Here is a 13,815-nt window from a genome sequence, read left to right on the forward strand (position 1 = left end):
TAAAGTGAACTGTGGCTTTTCCATTTTAGTGGACATTATGTGTCAGTTATACAACGTTTGGCATTTGGCATTGCATGGCTGTCATTATGTGTAAAAAATTACATTTTAAAAATCAGGAGTTAAAACAGCAATCCTCTTGTATTGAAACCTGCCATGGTAAAAGGGTGGCTTATCCCATTGGCCTTCAGAAATATGTACTCGGGTTAAGTTAAAACAGGTACATTGATTCCCACTGTCAGCCATTAATCCTCGAGGCTATCTTTAGCACCCTTTTTTGGTGCGTTGGATTAGTGAGGAACCAACAGCTCTGTGACTTTGGCTAAAACTAGATGTAGATTTGCTTAACTATCTCAGTGTGTAGATATTAAGTACAAAGGACAATTTTACTCTCTGTTCTAGAGATGCACTCTCATTAGTTCTCTGGCTGTCAGGCTGTATCACTTTACTGTCTCAAATACTGTAGTTAACACGCTCCTGCTGTTTGTCTTCTCCTTTTGCTTTTACTCACCATGTTAAAATACGGTTCTCGCTAAAGAAGGTCGTATTTGTTGCTTGGGGAACAATGTGTCTGATGTTAAGTAATGTCCCAGTTCTGAACAATACATAAACGCACCTTTAATTTGAATCCCATATTTAACTTAAGTCTTGGAAGCCCTTGAAGCATGGGCATAGTGCATTTCAGAAAACGGACACAAGCTTAACATGGTGTTTCTTGTTGAACATTCTCATGTTTCAGCGGAAATATATCTGGCAACTGCTGCTCTTCTATGATAAATGTAAGAGTGAGGGTTTTCTTATTAATTCTCTGGAGGAGGAATTTAAGACCCAGTCATGAAAACACTGATGTGACTGAGTGAAGTCCTTCATGTCTAAACATCTGTGGGATTGTAGCCTTCTGTAATAATGGAATAGTCTGAAAACCATGTCTATAAAATCTCAATATGGCACTGTATCAACACGTATTCTTTACACAGCTTTAAGGCAGTCAGGTTTGAAGAGTTTCTTTATCTCTTGAATTTCTATCCCATCTTGTGTCTGGACTTCTTTGCTGCCTGTGGGTTCCCATTGGCCACATGTCTGACTGAGGCTAAAGATTATTTTAGTGTACATTTTTGTACAGTACCTGTGTTCTATTTTAAGGAAAAATATACACATGCATTTTTCTTCATTATTAATAAACTGTGTGACAATTTAAAATAAATTCTTTCAGCTGTTCAAAATGGTACACAGATGTACTGGCACATTTCAGAGTAAGTTAAATAGAGAGTGAAGTATTATGTCACCAAAGGAGCAGAAGAAGAGGAGCTGGTCTCTGACCACTAAAGCAAATTAAAGCAGTGCTGAGATGGTGGCTTTGAGAAAAATAAGCCAGACGATTCTAGCACTTAGGTGGACTATGGAAGCAGCAACAAAAGAGAGAAAAATCTTAGCAAAGCAAAAATGTGGGGAAAATATAAAGGTGTACTGTGGAGTGAAAGATACTGAAACAGGTGGGAAAAAATAGAAAATCGTTTTGGGATGTAAAGTAAAAAAAGGGGGGGGGGAAGCCTTATGAAAGCCATCTTCACAGAAAGAGAGGAATAGAATGAGGAGTGAATAAGCACTGATATGAAGACCTGATATCCAAGCATAGGCATACCAGTCTGAAGTCTTCAGCTCTCCTTGTAGATTGTGTGGGAAACTCTGATGCCTTACTGTATTTCATTCCAAGGCCAGGTATCTCACAGTGGGTAACCCAAACCTAATTTTTAGGATGCTTAAGTCTTTACAGGGCTTTGCTCTTAGACTTGCAGTGAAGAGAGGATTCACTTACATTTGGATTTATTTTAGGTGCACGTATAGGTAATTCCTGAGCTGCTGCTATGGAGAGAGAAAAAGAGAGAGACTCCTAAGGGGTTGGTTCAGGGTACCTATGTTAGATATGTACTACAGATTTCTCTCTGAAGGACCCTTTATCTACTGTTACCGTATATGATTCTATTATCTTAATTTAGACAAAGTGAGCTATATCCTCTCTCTGTCTCTTTATCTTCATATTCTATAAACAAAGGCAATAATTTTCCTACTGCGGGGTTGCGAGGGTAGCATTCAACAGGAGTTGTGAAGCACTTGCATATTATGGTGGTCACAGATTGAGAAATGCCAAAATGGGAGGTGTCTTTTGTTGGAGGAAAACAGGAGATTTGATGGGCTGTTGCATATATACAAATTTTAAGGATGTTATGGAGAAAAGTAACCTTTCTTCAAAAAACAGCAGCAGAATAAACTGAATAAAGCTAGAAGCAATAAGAAGTGAATAGATTTAGCATGCGGTCTGATGAATAGTCAGAGAACCGTCATAGCATCACTTCTTTGGGATGACCCAGAATAATTTATCCAGGGTGTCGTTTCATGTTCCCCATAGTTCTATCGCTGTCACAGTACAAGAAAACAAAATTGTTATTTCACCATACTGTGTATATTTTTATATGTAATTAGTGGTTTCTATATTTTACTGTGATTACAAAGCATATGCAAAGGTATTACTGACACAAATGCATTATCAAAAAACGTTAGTGTCGCTGGCTACTGAGATTAAACTGCTGAATACTACATTTTATGAATAATTTATACATGATGTATTGATATGCATGCTTGGTTGATTAGTCGGAGAACAGTTAATCTTTCTACTGCCAATTGGTATAGTAATTTTAAAGGACTGAAAACAAGGTTGATATTCAGGAGTAAAGGTTGAAATATTTCTATCTGGCAACTTTTCTTTAAAATTGCTTGTCTGTGAAAGTAGAGGAGACTTTTTTACTTGAAGCTTTCAAGGTTTGTGGCAGCTAAATTGAGCAGTCTCGGAAATCTTAAGTCATAGTGCTTCCCTGAGGGTAGAGTCATCCCTCTACAAAGTGCCATTCATGCCTCACTTACCCGTGATTAAGGCTTTCAAAGTAAGTTTGAAGGGACACTGGTCTTCTACTGAAGCACATTCCTCACCTGCAGAATAGACTTTGGAAGGCCTGCATTTAATATCTGTGTGTCTTTTTCTCACTTTTTTCCCTCTACTGATAACATATAAATTTTAATTTTTTTCCTTCTTTCTTTTTTGAAATAGAAAGAATAACTTACTTCTAACCAAGTTAGAAGACGAAAGAAGTGAAGATTCGTCATCTATGCAGAGGAAATGACAAGGTATGCATAGCAATCACACTGGGGATTCATTTCTTGCTGGTGCTTAGGTCTTCATGGTAGATTACTTCTGGCAATAAAGTTCAAAAATAGTCTTCAGAAACCTGGAAAAAGATGTTTTGAAAAGAACTTTTTTCTTTCGTTTGATTGCCAGAGTAAGCAAAGTAAGCATTTATATCTTTATAAATATCTTTAAAATACACCTTTAAACTCGTTGCTATGATGAATTGTAGCTGTATTTCTACAGGTAAATGGCAGTCACATTCATGAACTGTTTTTTTGGTAGAGGCCAGTAAAAACAATCCTTTTCCCAACACCAAACTGAAACCCCTCCAGCCACCATTAGTGGTCATTCCTGAGACTTTAAAATAATCATTTCATGGATTCATTTGGATCACCGTACCCTCAATCCAGGAGTTGTACCGTTTTCTCTTTTCTTTGTCATTTATAACCATTACAAGGAGATGTGCCAGTACCTGGTTTGCACTGCATTTAAGGAATATGTTCTTTTACATTCATCATACTGTACATTTGTAACTTGAGGAATGCAAAATCAGCACTACTAACAACTCATATCTCAGATATTTTCAGTAATGTGACTGTGTAATATTTATACGGTGACTGCTAAGAGACTGGCACGAAACTATATGCCACTTTAGTTCTGAGGTTAAATGTTACTTCAGTGATGCGTAAAATTTGTATGGACCATCTGCTCAGCATTGAATTGAACTCATTAATGAATAAACCTCATAGTATCATTGTGAGATAGGGAATTATGATGTCCATTTAACAAGTGATAAAAATGAGCCCCAAAGGGCTTGTGTAATCATTTCAAGTCATACAGGAGGTAGATAATAGAGCCAGCAATGAAAGCCAGCTCACCTGACCTGCCGTCTTTCCTTTTTGGACATCCCTGCATTTGGAATTGCATTTTCACTATGTTCTGTCACATGTGGAATGTGTACATCGGCAGCTATACATTCTTTATGCGGTTTTAACCAACAAATTTGCTTGCAAAATAACTTAAAACACACAATTAATGTGAACTGTGAATCATGCTCGTCCATAAAGAACAACATGAGACACAATGCAAAAAGGCCAGCATAAACAGCACCAGATGGCCTTCGTAAATTGAGCAAGTTAACACAAAATGCCAAAAGGGAGATCTGTTATTGTGACCTCTCTTTTTATTTTTTTGCATAATGTTGAGAGGAAGACTATGCAGATCTTTCTGTAATACAGAGGGGAACTGCTGGTATAGAGCGATTAATGCTTTTCCTTTTGTAATCTTGCTGAACGTCTCTTCTATTTCCTTTAGTAAATGTCAGGTCACATGTTGGCTGCTTGCATTCTAAAACAGAAGTATAAATCATCTTCTCAAGTGACAGAAACTGTCATTTTTCCTTGCAAAATATTTTTCTAACTGTATCTTATGTAACTGTTACAGTTGTTGACATTTTCTTTAAAAGTCCTGTTCGTATGACACCCAAGATTCAGTATAAAGCTATAGACTAGAATAGAGAATTCTTTTACCATTGCTTATATCTGGTTCCTTTACCATGAGTTGAAGAAAGGAATATTATGCATTTCTGAGTCATGCTTTAGAAAGGTATTTTATTTTTAATATCATTAGAATTTTAAAAGAAGGAGAAGGATAAACCTTAGCATGGGTGAAATCAAGAGTTAATACGCTTCAGTTATAGAAAGTGGCGATTAAATTTTGATGGGATGCTATCACTGATACTTCAAATAAAATGTTGATGGGGCAATGTGGGGAGTGTGGATAATGAATTGAATGCTAGAGAAAGGCTGTTGATTTTTGTGGAAAATCTATATGAAAAATACATGATCCTCAACGAAAGACATTCATGTGGATATATCCACAAGAAAAAAATCAGAGTATAGACTTCTTATGTCTGTCTTGGGTTGTGTCTACAAGAGTGCAGCCCTATATACCTGTGTATTGGCATAAAGGAAGACTGAAAGTACTTGCCCACGCCTTCTGTTTTACTGTGCCTGATTCCTGCCAACTTTAAGGGTGATACTATAGCATTAATAATCTGCTTTTCCTCTACTCTTACATTTCTGCAGAAAACTATTGATGCATCTTCCTGGTGGGTCTTTTAAATCAAACTTACCAAATGTAACAATTTCTTAGAAAAATGGCTGCAGAATGTGGAGTCAATTGGTGTGAAGTTCCTGCTGGCAAGGCCTTTGACTTGCAGCTTCTGCTGGACCCAGCTGAGGGATGAAAGGGAGAACTTTTGCAGGTATTTCAGGTCTGTCTGTGCCATTCTCACCCTAATGAGCAATGAATTAAAGTATTTCCATATTGCTCTGGAAAAATAAGGTCAAGAAACACTGGATTCCTTCTGAGGGAATGCTACAAGGGTGATCTGGAATGCCAGGAGTTTGTTCTTGAGCGTGGATCCATTAATCTTAATTCATCGAAGTCCAAATGTTTTAGTTAAATTTTAAGACAGCTAGAGACCTTTATGGTAGATGCAGGGTATTTTAAGACACCTTTAGGAGTTTGAAGTTAGATTAAGATGTCCGTATTGACATAGTCTTAATCTCTCAGAACCAGGATCTGAATTGTTTGGTTAAGTATCCTGTTGCTATCAAAGAACGTTGCTGAGTTTAGGAAGGGAAGTCAGATCTTGATCTAAATATCTCTGCTTTATAATGAGATACTACATAATAATAACCTGCACAGCAAACAGTTGAGCTCGACACATGTTAGAGGGGCACTTGTCTCGGTTTAAAAAAGGAGTGAAAAGTGCCCTCCTCATTCCCACGACTGGCCAGAAGGCCAGGCTCCCTGCAGAGTTTAGAGCAACCTACCCTGGCATCTATAGCATCTCATGATCGTGAGTTTGGGGTTTGTAGAAACACAGTTCCCTTCTTGTGAAAGCCAGGGGAGATGGGTCCCCTGGAAACAGATTCCCTGTATCAGTCTACCTACTTATATGATCTTATCACTGTTTATCAAAGCTGGTTTGTGGAGGTTACAAATTTGTTCTCCTCAGCTCATAGAAATAGGAACATAATATTTTACAGGTGTGGAAGTGAAGCACAGACGTGAGCACTTTTAGATGTATAGCCTCAACAGTTGAGGCTGGATATTTAAAAGCATTCAGCGTGGGTCAACTCATCTTGTAATGTTTTTGCAGAGACCAACAGCCAGGTTGCAGTTTGCCTTTGAAAGTCTGACTAGTTATTTTAACATCTAAAGAAGCCAGAAGAACTGAACTTACTTTTCTGAAAGCCTGACCCAAATATTTGCCCAAGATTATGAAGGAAATACGTGGTACAGTTGTGAAATTAATCCAGCGCTCTCAAATCTCTGCACACCCAAAGGACCTTCCTCCCTCTCACCTTACTCTCTTCTCTGTTCCAAAGACTTCTTTTGCTGAGTTTTTGGAAGACAATGCAGCTCTTCTGTGAACTGTTCTCATTAAATCTTTCTTTCTCTTGCTGCAAGCTTAATAGAGGGGGACTCCCAACAGTACTCTCAGAAAGTCCTGTAGTGCACATTAGACAATGCTGGGTCCTGAACCCTAAAGTCTCCAAAGGCTTATGGGATGATCTCCTTTTAAGACCTCTGTTGGTACCAGTTATCTCAAATTACAAACCATTGACAGGTCTCAGAAATCTGCAAGAGTAGGTCTCCCTTGTTGTTATATATCTCAGGAGATCTGCAAAGAAAAGGAGGATGATTAAAGTTTATGGCTTGAGCAAGAAGAAGTCAGAGGGAACATTTCCCAGTGTTCCTTTTATGAGGTTTTTTAAAGCAAAAATATTTTTCACTGACAGGCCTTTCTAATGATTGAATACACTGTGAGTTCTGTGTTTTCAAGATGGCCTAGAGAAACACGCTTTTATTTTCTGCTGGAAGACTGCAGTCTTTAGCACTCTCAATATTAGGATCGTTGGAGCCAGGGTTCCCTGCTGATGTTACTAAAATGAACTTTAATCAATCTTGAAAAAAGACTTTAATAACCTGAATTATGGCCCCCAGTGCTAGATCTTGGGCAGGAGAGTGAGCCTAGCAGTATTGATTTTCTCATGCTCAGCAGTTCTTCTGAGATTTTTGCCACTTGTTAGCAATGTATATTTTAATAAAACCTCCGTTTATGAAGTGCCTTTTCCCAGCAATCTTCATGTGTTTCAGTGGAACGTTTTTACATCTTTCACATATATTTTTCCTCATTTTCAAGCACATGCATGCTTTGAGGAAGATTCTGAATTCCAAAACTAATCTAAAAATGGAAGCTTTCTTCCATCTCTAATTATGACACAGCTCTTGTCAGTCTCACTAGATGGGGAAGATGAGGCAGAAAGTAGCATGGATAGTCAACCAATTTTATTCTTTCATTTTCACTTTTTCTGTGAGGAGGCAAATGCTTCTTTTGACTCAATACAACATTTTAAGTCCTGGCCTGTATATTTAGAAGAACTTAAAATTGGTTTTAATTAGCGAATTCGGAGCCTTCCTGAGAGAACTGCAAATATCTGAAAGGTTCATTTTTGGCCAGGAAATCCAATGGAGAGTCCACAGGAGCAGCTTACCGTTCATCTGTGAAGAATGATGAGGAGGGGGGGAGTGGAAATGAATAATGTTGCTAATATTTCTGTAGGTTTGTGTTCTAACAATGTAAATTACAGCAAAGTCCACAGGTGGCATCTTGTATGTGGCCTGCAGCCTTCTGACATCCTTCTGAAAGGTGACCTTGTGGTTTGATGGTTGGCTCTCCATGAGTAAGTTGTTATTGAGCAGACCGCTAATGCTTCTCCACAGCACTATTGCTGTACCTTTATAGGGACTGCTAAATGATGTGGTATGTACCACAGAGACCACTGTCCAGAGAAAAGTGCTGTCAAAGAGTGAGAGGGGGTTAACCACAAAATATTTACCATTTTAGCCTGCACTGAAAAAAAAAAACATAGCTGAAAACAGGATTTTCCTTTAGTGCTCTTCGTGCATTGTGGTTTTGCATTGCCTGCAGAAAAGGTTCTGTACAGTGTTGATTCTCCAAAGCAGATGGCTAACAATGATTAACCAGTTCCTTCCAACTGCTCACTAATGAGCAGAAAACAACTTGAACTGGTTATTCATATTGAATTAAGATTTTTTAAAAATCGTGTAGTTATGAGCATAAATGTTCTCATCTAAATCTGAACTTTCCCAGAATAGTGCACTTGGGGCTGGGTGTCTTGCTTCAAGCTTATTTCTAGTGGCAGAGGATATGAAAAAGTAAATGATAGTAGAATATGATTATAGTCCTTAATGTAATTTAAAATTATTCCATTGTAAGTGAAATACTGATGCATAAGTGCAGGACCTCTGAACCACATGCATTTACAAGCCTGCCCTGTGCAAAAGTAAGTGTCTTGTATGCTGCTGTTGAGACTTACTATCTTGTCTAAAGCTCCTTTAAGATTTGAGTGGAAGCACTTCTCTAGCAGTAGTATGAAGGATTTTCGATTTATGGCATTAAGAGCTAATGGGAAGCACATTTGCTGGACATTCACATTCCTAAGCTGTTTTACTCATGGTACTTTGAGACCAAGTGAGGCGTAGGACAGATAAGCTTTCAAATGACAAAAAAAAGAAAAAAGTTTTTAATATTGATAATTTAAGAAATGGTATATATACTGCCACCAGTGAGATTATAACGAAGCAGGCTGGGGGCCAACTGTGTAGGAAGCAGCTCTGTAGAACAGGATCTGGGGGTCCTGGTGCACAAGTTGACGTCAGCCAGCCATGTGCCCTTCTGGCAAAATGCCAACTGCATCCTGGGCTGCATTAGCAAAACTATAGCCAGCAGCTCTAGAGGAGTGATCCTCCCCTCTTTATAGCACCCGTGAGACTGTGTTTAGAGTATTGTCTCCAATTTGGGGCACCCTAGTACAAGGAAGATACTGCCATACTGGCACGAGTCCCGTGGAGGGCCACCAGTCTAGCCAGGGCTGGAGCACATGGTAAGCAAGGAGAAGCTGAGAGAGCTGGGTCTGTCCAGGCTGCATAAAGAAAGACAAAGGGGAGAACTTATTGCTGTCTGCAAGTACCTGATCACAGGGTAAGGGGAAGATGGAGCCTGCCTCTTCTCAGAGGTGCACAGCAATAGAATGAGGACCAACAACCACAAGTTGGAACTCGAGAAATTCCAGTCAGATACAAGGAAAATCTTTTTACCAAAGAGTGACCAAGCACTGGGACAGGTGCCCAGAGAGGTTGCGGGCACCTGGGAGGTGTCCAAGATTCAACTGGATACATGTCTGAGCAACCTGATCTAATTAGACCTGCTTTGAGCGGGAGGCTGGACTAGATGCTTCCAGAGGTCCTTTCTAACCTTAATTATTCTGTCGTTCTTTGATTCTGTCCATAACAAAGACTACAAGAAGAATGATACTGCAGACTTGGACCACTGGCAGATCAAAAAGGAACAACTCATTGAAAATTAGAGTGGAATTAATAATATTGTACATTGGATCAATTCACCTTCTGGTATCAAAAGAGTCAGGGGCTTATGTAATGAATAGTTACCTCTGCATTTCTTCTGTATGGTTCTGCCTAAAGTGAAATCACAGCTTCACTGAAGTCAGATAACAAAATTCTCATTGACTTCACAAGGCTCTGAATTGTGTCAGCTTAAATGGAGATCATGGGAGGGTTCTTTAAAGTCAGATAATGGTTTTAACGTGGGGAAAACTTCAGAGAATAGTTTTCAGTTTTTCTGAAAGTATATTTCACAACAACCAGATTCTTTTAGCATATATGGATAAAGTTATGCTAGTATTGGAAGCAAAAAACCAGCACTCTCGGCTTTGTACCTGTGTTCCTGTAAGCACAAATATTTGAGTTGCTTAAAAAAGGAGGGAAAACTGGAGGGAAGGAAAGCTTCCTCCTATGAGCTGCAAGTTAGAAAGTATTTCAAAGCTTTGAAAACTGTTGGCCAGCTCTGACATTTAGAAAGAACATCTTATAAAGAAAGACTATGTAGAAAGTCGAAACCTTGTCGTGTGAGCTTAATTACACTCTGAAAATGCTTGCTTTTTACAACCGCGATAAAACATATAAAATGCAGTATAAACATGTAGTGCAGTTGTTAGGGCATATGTTCCTTCACTGCATTTCTGAAAAGGGGGAAGGGTTTTTAACAACGCTTAGGCTGGCTTTATGAAATGGCACTTGTCAGCAGAGGGTATATAGCCCTGTTACTGTTATGTTTATATGATAAAAAATGTCCAGGGTATGTTTCCTCCTCTTATCTAAACGACCTGTTCTACTTTATGATGTTGCATATACTATTCATTACAATATTTTTAGATGTGTGGATTACGTGTGAATACAGATAATGATAAATTCACACCGGAGTCTACTTGGCCCATAAAAATTTTATGCAACTCTGAGGAAAAGTTACTGTTATTAAAGAACCATTTTGGAAAACAAAGTGCCCATTCCAGCACCCCAGCCTTGATCCTTTAATGCAGTCAGTGTTTGGGAGGAATGCAGGTGTGCATGTAATTATGAATTTAGAATGGTCCAGAATTTTTTTTAAGAACAAAAATACCTCCAATGTAGAGGTTAATATCTCATGAATAATGGCTACAGAATGGTTTGGTAATTTTGTGCCCTAATGTTCACAGTACACCCTTCCATAAGAACAGTCTGGATCTAAGGAGTGCCTATCAGCATGTTATTGCCAATTCCAACGTTTGACATTTGTTGTGATTTTATAGTAATATTAACAATATATTTTTATTTCTTCCCCTCATAAATTTTAGCCTTCAGAACTTGTTTTCTTTGCAGCGTTTTCCCTGTAGTCAGGAGGGATTTTTAAGTATTTGTAGATTATCTGACATAATACATTAGTTCAGTAGCTAAAGCATTAAAAAGCAAGAAGCGTAAGACTTGTGATTCTGAGAACTGATGATACCACTTTTACGATTTAGGAAGATTTTTTTTTAATGGCACATTTATATGCTTGTATGTGAATCCATTACATGACATACACCGTGGTTAGCAACAGCTTTTGTGTGTCATGGCTCAGGTTCCCATACACTCCTGACAGTATGTATATTCATGAGATTCATGACATTTTCCTGCATCTGCTCTTGTAACAGATTTCGTTTCAAAGCGGCACTTCATTGATGTAGTACACTGACGCATTTTACGTATAATTGCTTTTCATCTGGTTGTATGATTATTTTGTGACACCTAGTGGATAAATTGATAGTAGTGCCGATTTGAATTTCCTCGCGTTTTTTTAGATTCTCTCAATAGACATTCTGGCCTGGAAACTCAATTCGTATTACAAACACATAGACTCTTGCTTTCTTACTTTCTCTCTCTCTCCTTTTTTTTTTTTTTTTTTCTCTTTAACTTTACTCATGGAATAACTTGCTCACAGCCAGGTGAACAAATACGCAACACCAGTCTTGAGGAAATTCCAGGAGTCCCAAAATAATGCAAGGTAGTAAAAGTCTGCAAATGTCATGATATTCTTTAGTCAGGATCCCAACATGTGCAGCGTGTGATCTTATACATCAACTTTTTCTACTGTATCAACTTTTCTGTGGTGTGCTTCCAAGATGCAGTTCCCTTAGGGATTCAGTGTATGCTACATAAAGTTACAAAAGGTTACAAAGAAGTACTTATAATTACCTATGAAGATTCTTAGAAATACCCATTCCTTTTGCTGTTCTTAGAGAATGAAGTCTGATAAATAATTAAAATATTATTCTATACACACAAGAATGTTTTCAGAACATTTACATCAAGAAACAGTCTGGAAGTGCCTTTAATACATGACCTACTTTCACAACTAAGATATATCTTGTGAAGTATATCTTAATTTACATGTCATGGATTCTGTGCCTGAAGCTTATTTCAAAGTCATTTCTCTTACAGGAAAATGTTTAGATACTGTCTAATATGTTTGCTATAAATGCTGTGAGATAGAAAAGTAGGTATTTTTATATGACTTTATTTGTTATGTTGATAAGGGGAGGGGAATTCATTATTTCAGTTGCACCAAGTCTGCTTGCTGTATTGCTGGGTTGATGCTATTAGTGTGCATGTTTCTGTCTTCAGAGAAGGTATAATATGCTCCTTGCCTGACAGAATTTAAATTCTGAAGTTTTCTGGCATCCCAGAGCAGGCGCAGAACAATAGTTTACATGATAGCTAAGATAAGATTTTAGTAGTTTTTAAGTAGGAGCTAAAAGGAACTGTAAGGCACATGAATTTGGAGATAAGAGGTTATGTATTTTTCATATGTGGGGAATTGGAATGGAGTTGTGCAGAGGACATGAAGAAATTGATTTTAAAGACTGTCTTCGAGATTTTGAGTTTCATCTTGTCACTCGTCAGAGAAAATGTGTTGCGTATTTCCACTCCCAAGAGGCTTCAAAATCAGAAAATGTAATACTAAACCGTGTCTTTAATACCGACTGATGAGGCGCTCTATTCCTGTGCTTTTCCTAGTTGCTCATCCTAACAGTTCTCTTGTGACTTTCATTTATGTAAAATTAGGGCCTGTGGCAACAGCATCATGAATAATGGACACAGAGAGTCTAACACACCGTTGAGCTCTGGCACAGGTCTGCTCACACTCTACCACCTGAAGCCCTGCTTTAAGTCCATTAATGAACATTTAACCCGTGAAAGCTTTAGTCTCGGGTAAAAAGACTTACAGTAGAGCAAATCTGTGGAGAGCCCCGGTCACCTGAGAAAACCGAAGGTGGTGCAGAGGGAGCGGAGCAGGCAGCGCCGTGTGTCTGTCCACCCGAGCTCCTCGCCTGTAATTCGTGAGGAGCATCTCCCCATGCCAGCCAGTGCCGTATCGGTGTCATGGCCCCGGTCACCCCCTGGCACTCCAAAAGCCTGTAACCCCTCAGCACAAATGGCCAAATTGGGCCCTCATGGTGAAAACAGCAATTCTCAGTGGTTCCCCCTCTTCCTCGCCTTTTTAAGACTTGTGTCATGTAAACCTGGTGTGGGTCTCGGACTGGGCTTGGCACTGGGTGGCTAATGAGGCTGGTAATCTAATTAGCTCATGCAGCGAGCGTTATGTGTAAGCCTTCTTTTCGGTGTCTTTGTTGTGCCCGCAGCGTGGAGTACTCCGAATGGAAAACAACTGATCAGAGCAGAAGCAAAGTAATCGTGACAAAAGCACATGTGTATATTTTTTTAAATCATAACACAACTTGAGACAGTATCAAAGGGTGGTAACAAAGCTGTTACTGTGCACAGAGATCATCGGCTGGCAACCAAAGAGAAGCAATAACTAAAAGGAGAAAGGGATCTCAATAATTAGCAATGTTGTTAGCGGCAAATTCAGGGAGGTCCCCGGGAGTTGGAGGAGTGCAAGAGGCAGGACCCAGCTCGGGCTCCAGGAGGATGGCAGAGGAAGGGGAGGCAGGGCAGGACGCGGTCCGGGGAGGCACTGCACCTCCCGAGGCAGGCACGCCGCCCTGGCTGCAGCCTGTCCCTCGGCTGGTGGAGGCCTCACGCTGTCCCCTGGTGTGCCATGGCCTGGCAAAGCCATCGGCTAACAGGGACACGAGAACGTCTGACAGGGTCAATGGAAATGCTTGCTCTTGCAAACGGGCTTTTTGGATCAGGTCTTCTAT

This window comes from Chroicocephalus ridibundus, chromosome 1, assembly GCF_963924245.1.
Source record: "Chroicocephalus ridibundus chromosome 1, bChrRid1.1, whole genome shotgun sequence".
Lineage (NCBI taxonomy): Eukaryota > Metazoa > Chordata > Aves > Charadriiformes > Laridae > Chroicocephalus > Chroicocephalus ridibundus.